General features: G+C 38.3%; 1 pseudogene; it reads left to right on the top strand.

The window, feature by feature from the left end:
- The first annotated feature begins 12,410 nt into the window (after positions 1–12,410).
- On the top strand, positions 12,411–13,373 carry LOC142844844 (olfactory receptor 4F3/4F16/4F29-like; annotated as a pseudogene).
- Positions 13,374–18,104: the final 4,731 nt, after the last annotated feature.

Raw genomic sequence — 18,104 nt, 5'->3', positions numbered from 1 at the left:
CACCCTTCCTGCTGGAAGGGAAACGGAAAGCCTAGAGAGTCAATCCGTAGGGCAGAAGCTGCGAGGGCTCCGTACTGCTGGGTCTCACCGGGAGGACCGTCTCTTCCCGAGGATGCTCAGCGGGCCGAGCCCAGACAGCACCCCGCGACCGGTCTCCATCCCTGGAACCCGAGGGCGGTGCCGGGAACGTTACTGACATATATATTTGGATGCTTGAAATTAGTAATTTGATATGATCTGAGACAGTTTTTCTAAGAATAAGCAAGCTGATATTTATTGTATAAATCTATTTTTATACATAACTTAATTGTATATTGATTCTTCAGGAATTTTATATCATGCGCCCCAATCTTATTCACCTCTCAATCTCCCCATGCCTATCTATAATCCCTGCAGCATAACCTCCCAAAAATCCCCCCAAATTAATTAAAATAAAATAAAACAAACAAAACCCCACCTTTCTCCCTCATCTTTCCCATATCTAACACCTCTTCGTTCCTCCTAGTGCATTGGGAGTTCTGGTGTGACACACGATATACTGTTTTGTTCAATTTGCCCTACCTTCAAATATTCATTGCTAATGAGTCATAGGTCTGGTTCAAGGTCTCTGGCCTCTAGCACACCATCATTAATGGACTCCTACCAAAACTCCTCTCAGAGTTTCTGCTGTTGTCAGGAGTCATGGGGATTCTGTGGCTAGTATTCCATAGGACCAGTCCCTTCAAATGCTCCAGCAGATCCTAGGTAGTGTAGATGTTAGGGTGGGCCAACCCAAGGTCCAGAATGTGGGTCTGAGTGGCAACGGTGCTGGTCATTCCAGTCCACTGGAACCAGCAGTCACCCAGGCAAGCGGCAGAGCCAGCTCTCCTAGTCCCATGCAATCAGGTCCTCTTTATTGCGAGGAGGGGGCAGCTCTCCCATGAGGGGTAGAACCAGCTCTCCTGTTTCAGTGTCCAGTGAGGGGCATAGGCCTCTATCCCAGGTCCAGTGAAAGGTGAAACTAGCATGGCTCTTACAGCCTCCTGTAGGAACTTTGGACATGATCATCAATACAGATCCCAGCTGTAATGGGACCAGGGATCCAGACATGGCAGCAGCTTTATCCCCAACATCATCATGGCCACAGTGGCAACATGGTCATCCAGATCAGTATGTCCCCAGCAGTAGTATGACCCTTGGACATCAACATGGTCTCTGGTGACTGACCAGATGCCAGGTTTTCATACAGTTTGGGTGGAGCTGCTGCCTAGGCCATGTCTGGGGCCATGGTCCTGCAGCAGTCAGGGTCTGAATTTATGTCCATGGCTCCTCTTACCACAGACATCACTTCTTATATTTTATTTACATATCTATATGGAGTTGCCTCAAGACTGAATTCCAATCACTAGTGACCTGCTGCTTAGCCTTTTACATGTGGGTAACAACAGATCTCCAAACACCTATTCAACTAAGGAGGGACCAAGCTATCCACACCAAGGAACACTGTCAATGACCTATGTCTAGATTCTTTGGTCATATCACAAAGACAGAACATGAATAACTAAGACAACATGCCTCCTACAAAAATGCAGACATGACTATTCTAACATCTGATGAAAAAGATTTCAAGTCAAAACCAGTCAGAGAGATAAGAAGGACCAATTCATATGCATTAAAGGAAAAATCCAAGAAGCTAATACAATTCTAAACATATACACATTGAACACAAGAAAACCTGATTTCATAAAAGAAATACTATTATTCTTAAAACCACAGATTAACCACCAAATAGTGATAGTGGATGACTTAAATATCCCAATAAGTAAGTCTATAGGACAAAAACTGAACAGAGAAAACCTGAAGTTAAATGACATAAAACAAATAGACTAAAGAAATATCTACAGAACATTCTACACCAATAATAAACAACACATCTACTTCTCAGCAGTCCATGAAACTTTCCACAAACCCGATTGTATATTAGGATGCAAAACTTTACTCAAAATAGAAAAACTGAAATGACGTTTTGTCTTTTATATTACCCCAATGGGATAAGGTTGAATATCAATACCAGTAGATTCTACAAAAAGCATACCAGCTCATAGAGACCAATCAAAATACTACCGAATGATAATTGACTCAAGGAAGAAATGGAAAAGGAAGTTTAAAAATTCTATAATTGAATGTAAATGAAAACACAGTATCTAAAAATTTATGGAACATAAATAAGGTAGTCAAAACTGGCAAATTTTAGAGCACTATGTCCCTACTCAAAACTTGGAGAGATGTCAAGTGAAAAACTCAATTAAGTGCTTGAAGGCCTTTGAATATCGACAACAATCAACTCACCCAAACAGTAGATGGGAAGAGATAATCAAACACTAGCTGAAATGAACAAAATAGAAAAAAAAGATTTACAAAAAAATCAATGACAAACAGAGCCTGCATAATACTTGTATATATATATTATAGGACAGGCTGTTTGTATTGGATAGCCAATTAGTGTGCTCTTTCATGGGGAAGATTATTTCTCCCAAAGTCAGCATTCCTGAGCTATCTGTAGTTCTCTGTGTAGCAATGAGCCTCTCGGGCATTGCTCACCCATTTTACCATGGATTTTGGCCTTGTTCACATCATGTTTAGACAATCATGCTGAAATTTTATGATTACAACTTCTGACATAACTAGAGGTCACAATCTCATAGCAAACTCCCTTTCCTCTGACTCTTACAATCTTTCTGACCTCTTCTACAATTACTCCTGAACCTGAGGTGTGGGAGTTGTTTTGTTTAAATAATGGTCTCCATCCATTCCAAAGAGGAGCTTCCTTGATGAGGGGTGAGGATGACACCTCTCTTTGTTTATAACGACAAATATTTATAGTGCAGTTTGAGATAACGCTGGTTTAATAAAGTGACAGTTGTTGGTTTTCCTCCATGATCCATGAATCTCCTAGCCCAAACTAGCTGGCAAGGTTTCCATTCGTATGCATAATTACCCTCTTCTTACACAGTTGTTTTATTTGTTTATTTATTTAGTGTTTTTTTTTGACACTGGTTTTTCAGTGTAGCCTTGGCTGTCCTGTAACTCACTTTAGACCAGGTTGGTCTTAAACTCACAGAGATCTACCTGCCTCTGCTTTCTGTGTGTTGAGATTAAAGGTGTGTGTTACTGCATCCCAGTTTGAACAAGTTTTAAGAAATTATGTATTTTTTTCCTTTTTTAATTTTTTTTAAATTTTATTTTATATTCCATCCACATTCTCAACCCCAACTGAAATAATCACACAGAAACTGTATTATTTAAATCACTGCTTGTTCCATTAACTCTAGATTCTTATTAGCTAACTCTTACAACTTAATTTAACCCATTTCTATTAATCTGTGTATCACCACATGGCTGTGGACTACCAGCGTGGTTCTGGCATGTCTGTTCCTGGTGGGGCTACATAGTGTCTCTGAGATGCCTCATTCTTTCTCCCAGCATTCAGTTTAGTGTTCCCTGTCTATCTTTGTTCTGTCCTGTTATAGGCTCAAGCCAGCTTTCTTTATTAGTTAATGTTAATCACAGCATACAGAGGGGAATTCCACATCACAGGATGAAGGCTTAATGATGATAGTTGGAGTATTCAGCCATCTGATTATAGGGGAAGACCACTTAGGGTTCTCTCTCCACTATTGCTAGGAGTCTTAGTTGTGGTCATCCTTGCGGATTCTTGGGAATTTCCTGGCACTAGGTTTCTCCCCAACCTCATAGTGGCTCTCTCTATCTAGATCTCTCCATTTCATTCCCACAATGTCCCTCTTCCTCCTCAACCAGTCTATTTCCTCAAGTTGTCATCTCCCATTCCCTCTTCTTTACAACCCCATTTCCCCTGTTTACCCAGGGAGAGTTCATCTGCTTCTCCTTCCCTGAGCCATCCATGTGTCACTCTTAGGGTCTTCTTTGTTACCTGCCTCCTCAGGATCTGTGGATTGTAGTTTGAATATCCTTTGCTTTATATCTAATATCCATTTCTTGTTGAGTACAAACCGTGTTTATCTTTTTAAGTCTGGGGTACCTCATTTGGGATAGTTCTTTCTAGTTCCATCAATTTTCCTGTAAATTTCAAGATGTCATTGTTCTATACAGCTGAGTAATACTTCAACATTTTCTTTATCCATTCTTTGGTTGGTAGGCATCTAGATTATTTTCAGGTTCTGAGTATTATGAATAATACTGCTATGAAATAGTTGATCAAGTGTCCTTGTGGTATGATTGAGTATCTTATAGATATATGACCAGGAGTGGTATCATTGGCTGTTGTAGGAGAGACGCTACTTGTTTTCCCGGCCACCTGGCTAGCTTACACCCAAAATAACCACACAAAATCTGTGTTCATTAAATCACTGCTTGGCCTATTAGCTCTAACATCTTATTGACTAGCTCTTATACCTTGATTTTGCCCATTTTTATTAATCTATGCGTCGCCACATGGCAGTGGCTTACCAGGAAATATTCAGCACGTCTGATTCTGGTGGCTCCATGGTGTCTCTCCCCTCTGCTTTCTTCTTCCGAGAATTCAGTTCTGTCTTCTCCACCTACCTAAGTTCTGGCCTATCAGGCCAAGGCAGTTTTTTTTTATTCATTAACCAATACAAGCAACTCATAGAAAGAAGGACCTTCTACACCAATTGGCCTCAAAGTAGACTGATTTCCAGTTTTCTGAGAAAAAGTCACACTGGTTTCTAAAGTGACTATACAAGTTTGTACTCCCACAAGCAGTGGAGGAGTGATCCCCTGACTCCACATCTTCTCCAACATAAGCTGTTCTCAGTACTTTTGATCCTAGTCATTCTGAAGGTGTAAGATGGTATCTCAGAGCCATTTGATTTGCATTTCCCTGATGATTAAGGATGTTGAGCAATTCCTTAAATGTCTTTATGTCATTTGTGATTCTTCTGCTGAGAATTCTTTGTTTAGCTCTGTACCCCATTTTTTTAAACTGGAACTTTTGGGTACAGTTGATTTAGTGTTCTGTAAGTTTCTTGTATTTTCATAACTGTTTCCTTTCTTAAGATTGTAAAGTTTTCTTTTATGATTTTGTTTAATATATTTTCTGTGCCTTTGAGCTGCTATTCTTCTCCTTTATCCAACCCTATTGTTCTTAGGTTTGGTCTTTTCATGGTGCCCCAGATTTCCTGGACATTTTGTGTTATGACCTATTTGCCTTTAATTTTTTATTTGCCCACAAAATCTATTTCTTCTGCTTTTTCTGGGTTGGGAGGTTCAGGTCTTTCTGTTGTTGTAGGACGACAGGGTTCTGGTGGTGCCACATTGCTCTTTAGATTGTTTAATATATACTTGCATTAGTGTCTACCCATCTGTTAGTCCAGTTGGTGCAGGCAGTGTCTTTGCTCTTAGTTTGACTTTTGCAGTTGGTGTCTGGGTCTCATGTCTTGGACCAATCTGTGCAGTTACTGCCTGTTTTAGGGAGTGGCTCTTGGTTCACTCTGTGTACTCACAGTCTGTTTCTCAGGGAGCTGCTGCTCACTTACCTCTGGTCAGTTCTGTGCAGTCACAGTCTGTATCTCAGGGGACTGCTGAGGTCACAGAGAATGAGTAGGCTTGTAGGGACATGTAGATTGCAGTACCTGATAGGTGGTGCTTGGGCACACTGCCTATAGGACGCTTGCTCTTGTAGCTGAGGTGTGTCGGGGGTAAAGGGCCCAGGTTTTGCCTAGGGCCTACATACTGGGCTGTCCAGCTGAAAGGCTGGTCACTCACCTTTTGGTTTGTTCTATGCAGTTGTAGTCTGTGTCTCGAGGAGCGGCTGAAGTAGCCTGAGATAGGTGGGTTTAGGGATGAAGTGGTACTTGTTGATGCTATGTATTTTGAGGTGGCTCTGGAGCCTGAAAATATTATGCAAATTTTGTAGAAAAAGATAAAATTGCAGTTTAGAGTGTCACAGTTTCTTTATCATGAACACACACATGCACACACACATACACACACACAAACAATTTTCGACAGGTTCTCTAGGTAATTTAAACAAGGAGATAACATCTACAAGACAATCAGGACAATTTTTCAGGAGAGACTCCTCCATACTCAGATGATTCTAATTTGTGGCAAGTTGACATTAAAACCAACCATAATGTACATTCTCTCTCTCTCTCTCTGTGTCTCTGTCTCTCTCTCTCTCTCTCTCTCTCTCTCTCTCTCTCTCTGTGTGTGTGTGTGTGTGTGTGTGTGTGTGTGTGTGTGCATACAACTTGCAGCATATTTTCCATAACCCAGAAGAAAACATAAACCTGTATTGTGAATGTATTCACATATATTGGTGGCCTAACTTGGAACTGACCATCCACTGAAAAAAATCTAATACAGAAATCTTTCACTTATATGGTTTTAACTCCATATTACAATGGGGACTGGAAACATGAGACTTAGACTTTAGGGATTGTATTTATATTCTTTTAATAATCTCTGATAAGTGGTTTACATGTGCTGTAAATAAATAATGATACATATAAAATGTGTCACATCAAGGTATATCACCAATTAAAGTAAAACTATTTTAGTTCTTAAGTAGAGAATACAATATAGTACAAATCCTGATGGAGGATAAGATGATTGGAGGGAAACTGTGCTATTAGAAGAAATCTCATGATAACATGCAGACAGTTATCTTGCAAAGATATAATTACTCATTATATGGCCCAATGCTTTCTTAATTTGATATTATTTTCCCAACTCTGCTCATCCCTCAGATTTAAGAAAACTGAAGGTACAAGTATTTCACCCCTCCAGTTACACCCAGTTTCTGTTTCTCTCCTATTTGGGGATATATTAAGCACCCGTCCAAGCCCTTGACACAGTATGCCATTCCTAGGCGCAGCCATTTCCATTATAATTCACAGTACCTAAACTCTTACTGTGCTGTGATACTTATTGAAAAATAAATCTATTTTTGTCTACATTCATGTGTATTTACCTGTGCAACAGTTTATAAGATGTTTTTCTGCTGTCTGTTCTTTGTATAAACTGTAAGTCTTCTTATATAGTCTCAACATACTTTTTAGGGGGTTGTTACGTGTGTGGAACATAGTTTCTTTGTTATTCTTAGTTGACAGAAATTTGAGTTATTTCATTTACTTTTGAGATTTATTTACTGCACTTGATTTCTGTCCAGCTCAATCTATGCACACATCTATAATTATAGGTCACAGTTTTACAGAAAATGAAGACTTCTCGAAAATTCTTCTTTGTTTTAAACTACACTTTAATTAGTACTTTAGCTTGATTTAACTCGGTGATGATAGTTAAACATTGAGCAAATATTTATCAATTATTAAGGAATAATATCAATGGGATTTTTTTGCTTTGAACAAGATCTCACTATGTAGCTCTAAATGTTCTGAAAGTCACTATGTAAGGCTGGCTTCAAACTCACAGAGATCCAGCTGCCTCTGTCTTCTGATTGCTGAGATTAAAGGTGTGTGCCACCATGTTAACTTTCAAATTCACGTAGGTTAATGTTACCATAACAATCCTGGTTTTCTTTTATTCTTCCTTTTAATATCATACTATGAGCTATAGAAATTCTTAGGTCACATAGACCAAACCAAATACTCTAGAGAAAAGAATTTTATAACCACATGATGCTTTTAAATTGCTATGTTTTTTGAGTATATCTTAGTCTGTGGCCTCTTGAGGTACATATAATTAGCTTCTTATCTCCCTAATGGAAGATTCCATGTAGTATTTTATGTTAGGGCACACAGAGAAGCCTGACTCTGCTAAGATGATGTTGTTATCATTCAGGTAAAATGCATGGCTGAAAATAAACTTAACAATGCTTGGGTGGCTAATTCCCAGATGCTGGTTTGTGCTTGGAATTACTATGGATAAGAGTCACATCCTAAAGGGCTTGAGGAAGATGAGCAAAGTAGAGAGCAGTCAGGAAAAGAAATTGAACGCACAGGAGGATAGCTGATAAACAGCAACTGAAGTATTGGCAAAGGCTAAGTAACCGACTGCCTATGAGCTAGACCCACATTGTAAATGGCCTTGAGAAGCCAAACAACCTTGTAACATTTTCTACTAAGTTTGTGTAGCAATATAATGAATCATTCTTTATTCATCAATAATTAATTGAATGCATGATACAATACACCCTACGATCTAATGAGATATTAAAGATGCTTGTAAGTAAAAAGGAAAGATTTGTAATTTTCTCCTCACTGACTTTTAAAAATAGTTTGAGTGTGAACAACTCACCTTCTACCAAACATTATGTGATTGTTCTGTAAAACAGAAGTAAATTTGGTCAAGATTTTCATGCTTTTCAGGTTGGAAGAGTGTTACGAAAACCTGACCAGAAGTAAATTTTAACATGTGACTAAAAGCCTCAATGTTGCAAACAGATGTTGTGATAAAATGTCATTTTAATTTTAGAACAAAATGGTACTTAAAATATAAAAAGTTAAATTTATTTTCTTGCTTTCAGCTCTGGTATAAAATATAAAGTTGGAATGTTTGTATTAATTTGATTATGATCCGTGATCTGATCAGAAAGACTTTAAAGATGTTGAAGTGACTTTTACCTAATTATATTTTTGAAAAGAATACAGAATTATTTATATCTTACAAACTATTTAATAGATATAGTTATGTTTAAATTAGAAGCATCCAAATTTGGGTAGGAATCCTTAAGTTGAGGAAATGATTTGAAATAATAAGCATAGTGAAAATAAAGACAGATTCAACTGAGATAAGTTCATAATTTAAATATTTATGCCTAGTTTATAGTAAGCTTCCTCATTTTTCTATTCCTAATTATATACCAACTTTTCAAATTTTATAGTCTTTCTATGTGCATTCTTCAACAAAGAAAACACAAGTTTTGGGGCACAGTACCTTTTCTAATAGTAGTCAGCACATAGCTGATTAATCAGAGATCCTGAATCAAAAGCTCAGATGTTGTCTGCTGTGCTGTTTCTTCTCTAAATAAAATGAAACCACCAAATAATAAGATAAATCTTTTCATAGAGTTATGATAAAAGGATTATTACAATATTTTTTGTGTTTATGTATGTCCATTTGTAATCCATGTGTCTATAAGTGTTCAGTGGACAGAGGTTGTTCATCATAATATTAATTTTTAGGAATAATACAAAAAATGGGAAAATATATTGACTTAATGTTTCCTTCTGGATATATACCCTTAAGGTGAGAATTTCTATATTCTTTTCTTTTTTATTTATTTTTTCTGTTTATTTATTTATTAAAGATTTCTGTCTATTCCCCGCCACCACCTCCCATTTTCTTCCCCCTCCCCCAATCAAGTTCCCCTCTTTTGTCAGCCCATAGAGCTATCAGGGTTCCCTGCCCTGTGGGAAGTCCAAGGACCACCCACCTCCATCCAGGTCTAGTAAGGTAAGCACCCAAACTGCCTAGGCACCCACAAAGCCAGTACGTGCAGTAGGATCAAAACCCATTGCCATTGTTCTTGAGTTCTCAGTAGTCCTAAGTGTCCACTATGTTCAGCGAGTCCAGTTTTATCCCAGGCTTTTTCAGATCCAGGCCAACTGGCCTTGGTGAGTTCCCGATAGAACATCCCCATTGTCTCAGTGTGTGGGTGCACCTCTCGCGGTCCTGAGTTCCATTCTCGTACTGTCTCTCTTTCTGCTTCTGATTTGGACCTTGAGATTTCTGTCCAGTGCTCCAAAGTGGGTCTCTGTCTCTGTCTCCTTTCATCGCCTGATGAAGGTTAATATTCAGGAGGATGCCTATATATTTTTCTTTGGGTTCTCCTTATTTAGCTTCTCTAGGATCACTAATTATAGGCTCAATGTCCTTTGTTTATGGCTAGAAACCAAATATGAGTGAGTACATCCCATGTTCCTCTTTTTGGGTCTGGCTTACCTCACTCAGGATAGTGTTTTCTATTTCCATCCACTTGTATGCAAAATTCAAGAAGTCCTTGTTTTTTACTGCTGAGTAGTACTCTAATATGTATACATTCCATACTTTGTTCATCCATTCTTCCATTGAAGGGCATCTAGGTTGTTTCCAGGTTCTGACTATTACAAACAATGCTGCTATGAACATAGTAGAGCATACACTTTTGTTGTATGATAAGGCCTTTCTTAGATATATTCCGAAGAGTGGTATTGCTGGGTCCAGGGGTAGGTTGATCCCGAATTTCCTGAGAAACCGCCACACTGCTTTTCAAAGTGGTTGCACAAGTTTGCATTCCCACCAGCAATGGATGAGTGTACCACTTTCTCCACAACCTCTCCAGCAAAGGCTATCATTGGTGTTTTTTATTTTAGCCATTCTGACAGGTGTAAGATGGTATCTTAAAGTTGTCTTGATTTGCATTTCCCTGATCACTAAGGAAGTAGAACATGACCTTAAGTGTCTTTTGGCCATTTGAACTTCTTCTGTTGAGAATTCTCTGTTCAACTCAGTGCCCCATTTTATAATTGTGTTGATTAGATTTTTACGGTCTAGTTTCTGGAGTTCTTTATATATTTTGGAGATCAGACCTTTGTCAGTTGCGGGGTTGGTGAAGATCTTCTCCCAGTCAGTGGGTTGCCTTTGTGTCTTAGTGACAGTGTCCTTTGCTTTACAGAAACTTCTCAGTCTCAGGAGGTCCCATTTATTCAATGAGGCCCTTAATGTCAGTGCTGCTGGGGTTATACGTAGGAAGTGGTCTCCTATGCCCATGTGTTGTAGAGTACTTCCCACTTTCTCTTCTATCAGGTTCAGTGTGTTCGGACTGATATTGAGGTCTTTAATCCATTTAGACTTGAGTTTTGTGCATGGTGATAGATATGGATCTAGTTTCATTCTTGTACAGGTTGACATCCAGTTTTGCCAGCACAATTTGTTGAAGATGCTCTCTTTTTTCCATTGTATACTTTTAGCTCCTTTATTGAAAATCAGGTGTTCATATGTTTGTGGGTTAATGTCAGGGTCTTCTATTTGATTCCATTGGTCTACTTCTCTGTTTTTATGCCAATACCAAGCTGTTTTTAATACTGTAGCTCTGTAATAGAGTTTGAAGTCAGGGATGGTAATGCCTCCAGAAGTTCCTTTATTGTATAAGATTGTTTTGGCTATCCTGGTTCTTTTTATTTTTCCATATAAAGTTGATTATTGTCTTCTCCAGCTCTGTGAAGAATTTTGATGGAAGTTTGATGGGGATTGCTTTTGGTAGAATTTCCATTTTTACTATGTTGATCCTCCCAATCCAAGAGCAGGGGAGATCCTTACATTTTCTGGTGTCCACTCAATTTCTTTCTTCAAAGACTTAAAGTTCTTGTCATATAGATCTTTCACTTCCTTGGTCAGAGTTACCCCAAGATATTTTATGTTATTTGTGGCTATTGTGAAAGGTGATGCTTCTCTGATTTCCCTCTCTGTTTCCTTATCCTTAGTGTATAGGAAGGCCACTGATTTTTTGGAGTTGATCTTGTATCCTGCCACATTACTAAAGGTGTTTATCAGCTGTAGGAGTTCTTTGGTAGAGTTTTTGGGGTCGCTTATGTATACTATCATATCATCTGCAAATAACGAAAGCTTAACTTCTTCCTTTCCAATACGAATCCCCTTGATCCCCTTATGTTGTCTTATTGCTATTGCTAGAACTTCAAGTCCTATATTGAAGAGGTATGGAGAGAGTGGAGAATTTCTATATTGTATGGTACTTCTCGTTTAATCATTTGCATCTTTTGTGTTCTTTTTTCTACCTTATTTGTCACCACACTTCTCTTTTTGTATTATACTATTACGTATAAAACCAATATAAGGATAAAATTTGTTAGACAAGCACACCTATACTGTGCTGCAAATCTAGTCTCTAGTTTTTGAAAACTTCCCATACTTTTTCCTTTATGGATGTGTTAATTTAAATTGTCATCAACAGTTTATAAAAATATTCTCTTTATAAACATTCATTTAAAAATTACATGTATGTGTCTTTGTTATTAATTTTATGATTCATGCTTGAGAAAATCTCATGAAACTAAGAGGTGTCATTAGATTCCCTGGAGCTAGAACTATAGACTATTGTAAGCTACTTGGTATGGATGCTAAGAAAAGAGCAGGGGTCTTTTGAAAGAGTAGCAACTGCTCTTAATGAATGAGACAGTTCACCTGGCCCTAGTATCCTCATTTAAAGCCCACCAAACCTTACTGTCTTTGAGTTTTTGATGAAAACTTTTGTTACAGGAGTTAAATCCTATTTCCAACTAATTTATAAATTTCAGATTATTGGTTGTGTATAGAACTTACTTGTCTCACACTACTCACTTTAAAGTTAGTTTCAATGTTGCAATAAAATAGATTTTCATTACTAGGAGATTCTTCTATTCTATTTATAAAATTATAATTTATAGTTTCTCACATTTCTTCCTTCAGGTAGCACTGCCAACAGAGCAATGGAAGGAAAGAATCAGTCTGTGGCGTCAGAGTTTGTGTTCCTGGGACTCACCAACTCTTGGGACATCCAATTATTCTTTTTTGAGTTCTCTTCCATGTTTTATGTAGCAAGTATGACAGGAAACTCCCTCATTGTGTTCACTGTCGCATCTGACGCTCACTTACATTCTCCTATGTACTTTCTGTTGGCTAACCTCTCCTTCATTGACTTGGGTGTTTCTTCTGTTGTGTCCCCCTAGATGATTTTTGATCTGTTGAGAAAGCATAAAGTCATCACTTTTAGAGGATGCATCACCCAAATATTCTTCATTCACTTTGTTAGTGGTATAGAAATGGTTTTACTCATAGCCATGGCTTTTGACAGATACGTGGCCATATGTAAACCTCTCCATTATCTGACCATTATGAGCCCAAAGATGTGCATCTTGTTTTCAGTGTCCTGTTGGGTGGTTGGATTTATGCATTCTCTCATTCAATTGGCTTTTGTAGTAAACTTACCATTTTGTGGACCAAATGTTTTGGACAGCTTCTATTGTGACTTTCCTGGGTTCATCAAACTTGCCTGTGTAGATACATACAGACTGAAATTACTGGTCTCTGTCAACACTGGATTCATGTCTGTAGGTTTCTTCTTCATACTGATCATTTCCTATATTGTCATCATATTTACTGTTCAGAAACATTCTTCAAGTGGCTCCTCTAAGGCCCTGTCTACACTTTCAGCTCATGTGACTGTGGTGGTCTTATTCTTTGGCCCTGTGATGTTCATCTACACATGGCCTTCTTCTTTCACACACTTGGATAAGTTTCTGTCCATATTTGATGCAGTTGTCACTCCCTTTCTGAACTCTGTGATCTATACATTCAGGAATCAAGAAATGAAAATGGCAATGATGAGAGTATTTAAACAGATAGTGGTTTATAGACAAATAATTAAACACGTGCACACTGATCATTCTTAACTGAGTACAAATGTTCATTGTTAATATCTGAGAAAAATATTTCCTTGCAAATTTGGTCTGTTTATTCATATAAATTAACCATGGGGGTTTGGAGGACTATAGACAGAGAGGAGACAGTAGTAGTAAGGTCCAGGGGGAGAGGATCTCTTTTTGGATGGAGTAATGGTAGAAGTATAAAGCGACTGGTGGCTGCTCCCTGCTTCTCTGGTCTTTCATATTCTAACCTGATAACTGACTCCTGATTATTTTATTTAAAGATATTAATTAGATTAATGCTTTGGAGGAGGGCAGGCTGCAATTGCGATTTATTGCATGAGAAAAAATAAATAAAAGAAGAAAAATGTTTAAAATTCTCAACATCTTTAGCAACTAGGGAACTACAAATTAGAACTAATGGGATTCTATCTCGCTCCGATTCTAATATCTAACAAAATTGATTTCAAACTAAAATCAATCAGAAGAGATGGAGAAGGATACTTTATACTCATAACAGGAACAATTCATCAATATGGCGTCTCAATCCTGAAAATCTATGCCCCTAATACAAGAGCACCCATACATGTAAAAGAAACATTACTAAAATTTAATCACACATCAAATCCCACACATTAATAGTAGCAGATTTCAACACTCCTCTCCCACCAATGGACAGGTCAACCAAACAGAAACTTAACAGAGAAATAAGAGAACTAGCAGATGTAATGAATTAAATGGACATAACTGACATCTATAGAACATTCCACCCAAACAGGAAAGAATATACCTTCTTCTCAGCACCTCATGGAACCTTCTCTAAAATTGATCAAATATGGTAACAAAGCAAAATCACAGATAAAAAAATTGGAGTAACCCACTGTGTTGAAATAGGAGCGGCAGGCTGTGTCCCCGGCACCCGGCTGCCCCCACTGCTAGCTTTACCCGAAATAACTACAGGGAAACTGTATTCTTTTAAACACCGCTTGGCCCATTATATATCTGCCTGGAGTGGGAGAACCATGGCGACTCTCTGACTCAGCTTCTTTCTCCCAGCCTTCCATTCTGTTTACTCCACCCACCTAAGGGTGGGCCTATCAAATGGGCCTGGCAGTTTCTTTATTGCTTAACCAATGAAATCAACAGATTGATATATGACACTCCCACATCACTTCCCCTTTTTCTGTTTAAACAAAAAAAGGAAGGCTTTAACTTTAACATAGTAAAATTACATATAACAAAACAGTTATCAGGCAAGAATCACAGTTACAATATTTATATCTATTTTATCTTTTATCATAACAATGGAAAACTATAACTCCCTATCCATTCTTCAACTCCATCAAAGACTCCAGAAGGATATAATATTACCTAAGTAAACAAGAACTAAGAAACTTTAAATGGTAGAAATGACAAAGACATCTCGCTGCCTGGACAGTCACCCAAAGTTCTTTTGTACCGTTGGGGCATCCATCTTCAGCCTTCAGGCCCATAGTATCCAGCAGACATTTTCATCAAGCAGGAAATTCCAAATACAGTTTAATCACTTTATGCTGTATCCTGCAGAATGTCTCGCAGACTCTTTCATGAATCAGGAACCACAAAAGATCATCTCATCTTTAGGCAAGTTCATCAGTCCTCTCTGTGGGTTCTTTGTGTCCAGTTTATGCATCAGTCCAGGCAAGAGCAGTTTTTTGCCCAAATGGCTATCAAGCTCCGTAACGAGCCTCTTCAATGTCCATCTTCCTCTTGAAGTAGATTGGTGCCGCCAGGAGCAGACATGTCTCATTGTCATGAAAAGTCCTAAGTTATTAAAATATTTTAAATGCCATATTCTGTAGCCTCTGAGTGATATGAAGAATGCTTATCTGAAATATATCTCTATATATCTAGAAAATCTAACTAACATGACTACAAACTTGACTATTATTTATGACTATCCATCAACAACCTATATTTCCTAATTATACATTACATTTTAAAAATGAACTACACAACCACAACACCTTATTCAAGATCAGAAATACATATACATATAACAAAATTGACCTTAAAATCCACACCAATGCAAATTCTTCATACCTATATCATTTTCCCCCTTTAAATGTAAAAGAACATTTATAAACAATATTTTGGGAACATGGGTGCAGTTTTTTCTCTCCAAACTGCTTCCTGCTGAATGGGGGCGTCGTTAATTAGGTCTTTCATGGTATAACCTGTGTGCTAGTTTCATCTCAGTTGGCAGTTGAGCGAAGCAATTTTCTGAAGATGTTCACAACAACCTTTCAGGAGGGCGTGGTCTATCATACCAAATTGGAATAGAAGAAATCCACAGGGTCTGGTCCTCTGTGAAAACAAAAGAAGACCCTCTCCAAAGCATCATATTCTTAGACCCAAATTTTGAAACCGTAATACCCTTATATCCATTCTGGTTCAGCTTGGCAGCCCATATAATGAAATGTCTCTCTGTACTTAGCTCCTTCACAGTCAAAAATTTTAAAGAAAACACAATGTACATAATCCAGACTCTCTGTGAATTTCCTGTTATTATGTGGCTTGTTTTTCTTTATTTCTTTTAATCTCTTAACTATCTGTAGTCTGTCTCTTTAAAGACTTTACCTTTTTTAAAACTATTAACTTTATTCTCTATATTCTTTTTCTTCTCTCTCTCAAGTCTACGTACATTCATCCAACAGTGTGGTCTTTTATGTCTGAATCTGTTTTATTGTGAATCTGTAACATTTTTTTACTATCCAGGGGCATTTTTTAGAATGTTAAGCAGTTCTTAAAACTTAAGTTGCACCATGTAGGGGTAATACAGTACTGCCTGTTTACTGCCAAGCCTAAACCTTAACTGCGCTATTATTATGGTAATTACGGCAGTTCCTGCCTGAGGTCAGCACAGTTCAGCTTGGAGCAGCCACTCCTGCCTCAGATCCATTTGGTGCCCCTGAGCTGAGCACAGTTCCAGGCACACAGCAAGTCCACATTGGCACCACAGTCAGCAGTTTAACTCTGAGACTGAGCGTGCAGCACAGAAACTCTTTTCATCCAAGTTACAGCCAAATCTGACATGCAGAACACTGTGCAGTCTGAAAACATCTCTCTATATGTTGGCAGGAATCCGCCATGTTCTCCCGCCTGCCTAAGCCTGATTCTGCCATCTGCCCAGGTGCAGGCGGGGAGCACTGAGAGCCATCAGCATGGTCTCAGAGCACTCTCATTCCGATCCCAAGAGGGAACAGAAACATCCAGTCCCATAAAATCCATTGAAATGCTTTAAAGCCAGAGTTCACGCTTGCAGCACAGCCCCAGGAAGCCGCTCTTTAAAATGATGCAGCGTTTTTTCTGCTGTTGATGCCAAATCAGGATATCTCTCTACAGCACGCCACCAACAAACAGCAAAAATCTGTGTTAAACTCTCTCTCCCTTATTTTTAAGCCTTCTCAGGTTTTACGTGGAGTTCATTAGCACGTTGGGTGCCACTCTGTTGAAATAGGAGCAGCAGGCTGTGTCCCCGGCACCTGGCTGCCCCCACTGCTAGCTTTATCCGAAATAATTACATGGAAACTGTATTCTTTTAAACACCTTGCTTGGCCCATTATATATCTGCCTGGAGTGGGAGAACCATGGCGACTCTCTGACTCAGCTTCTTTCTCCCAGCCTTCCTTTCTGCTTACTCCACCCACCTAAGGGTGGGCCTATCAAATGGGCCTGGCAGTTTCTTTATTGCTTAACCAATGAAATCAACAGATTGATATATGACACTCCCACATCACCACTGTGTCTTATTGAATCACCAAGGACTAAAGTTAAAATTCAACAACAGTACTACTTCCAGAAAGCCTACAAACTCATGGAAATTGAACAATCAACTAATGAACCACCCTTGGGTCAAGGAAGAAATAAAGAAATTGTATTCTTCCTTGAATTCAATTAAAACGACAGCACAACATATCCAAACCTATGGAACACTATGAAAGCAGTGTTAAGAGGAAAGTTCATACCACTAAGTGCCCATATAAAAAAATTGGAGCAGGTTCACATTAGCAACCTAACAGCACACCTGAAAGCTCTAGAAAAAAAGAATCAGACTCACCTAGGAGGCATAGAAGATAGGAAATAATCAAAGTGAGGGCTGAAATCAACAAAATAGAAACATAGAAAACCATACAAAGAATCAACGGAAGAAAGAGCTGGTTCTTTGAGAAAATCAATAAAATTGACAAACGCTTATCCAAAATAATCAAAAGGCAGAAAGAGAACATCCAAATTAACAAAATCAGAAATAAAAAGGGGAACATAACAACAGACACCGAGGAAATCCAAAAAACCATTAGCTCTTACTACAAAAACCTTTACTCTACAAAATTGGAAAATGTAAAAGAAATGGACAATTTTTAAGATAGATACCATATACCAAAATTAAATCAAGAACAGGTGAGCAATTTAAATAGTCTTATAAACCACAAGGAGATAGAAGCTGTTATCAAAAACCTCCCAACCAAAAAAAGCCAGAGCCAGATGGTTTTAGTGCTGGATTCTACCAGAACTTTCAAGAAGAGCTAATACCTATACTCCTCAAAGTGTTCCACATAATAGAAACAGAGGGTCATTACCAAACTCTTTTTATGAGGCTACAGTTACTCTGATACGAAACCTGCACAAAGACTCAACCAAGAAAGAGAATTACATATCAGTCTCACTCATGAACATCGAAGCAAAAATTCTCAATAAAATACTGGCAAATCGAATCCA

This window comes from Microtus pennsylvanicus, chromosome 2, assembly GCF_037038515.1.
Source record: "Microtus pennsylvanicus isolate mMicPen1 chromosome 2, mMicPen1.hap1, whole genome shotgun sequence".
Lineage (NCBI taxonomy): Eukaryota > Metazoa > Chordata > Mammalia > Rodentia > Cricetidae > Microtus > Microtus pennsylvanicus.
Note: the sequence above shows the minus strand (reverse complement) of the source record. Positions and strands in the feature narration are given on the sequence as shown.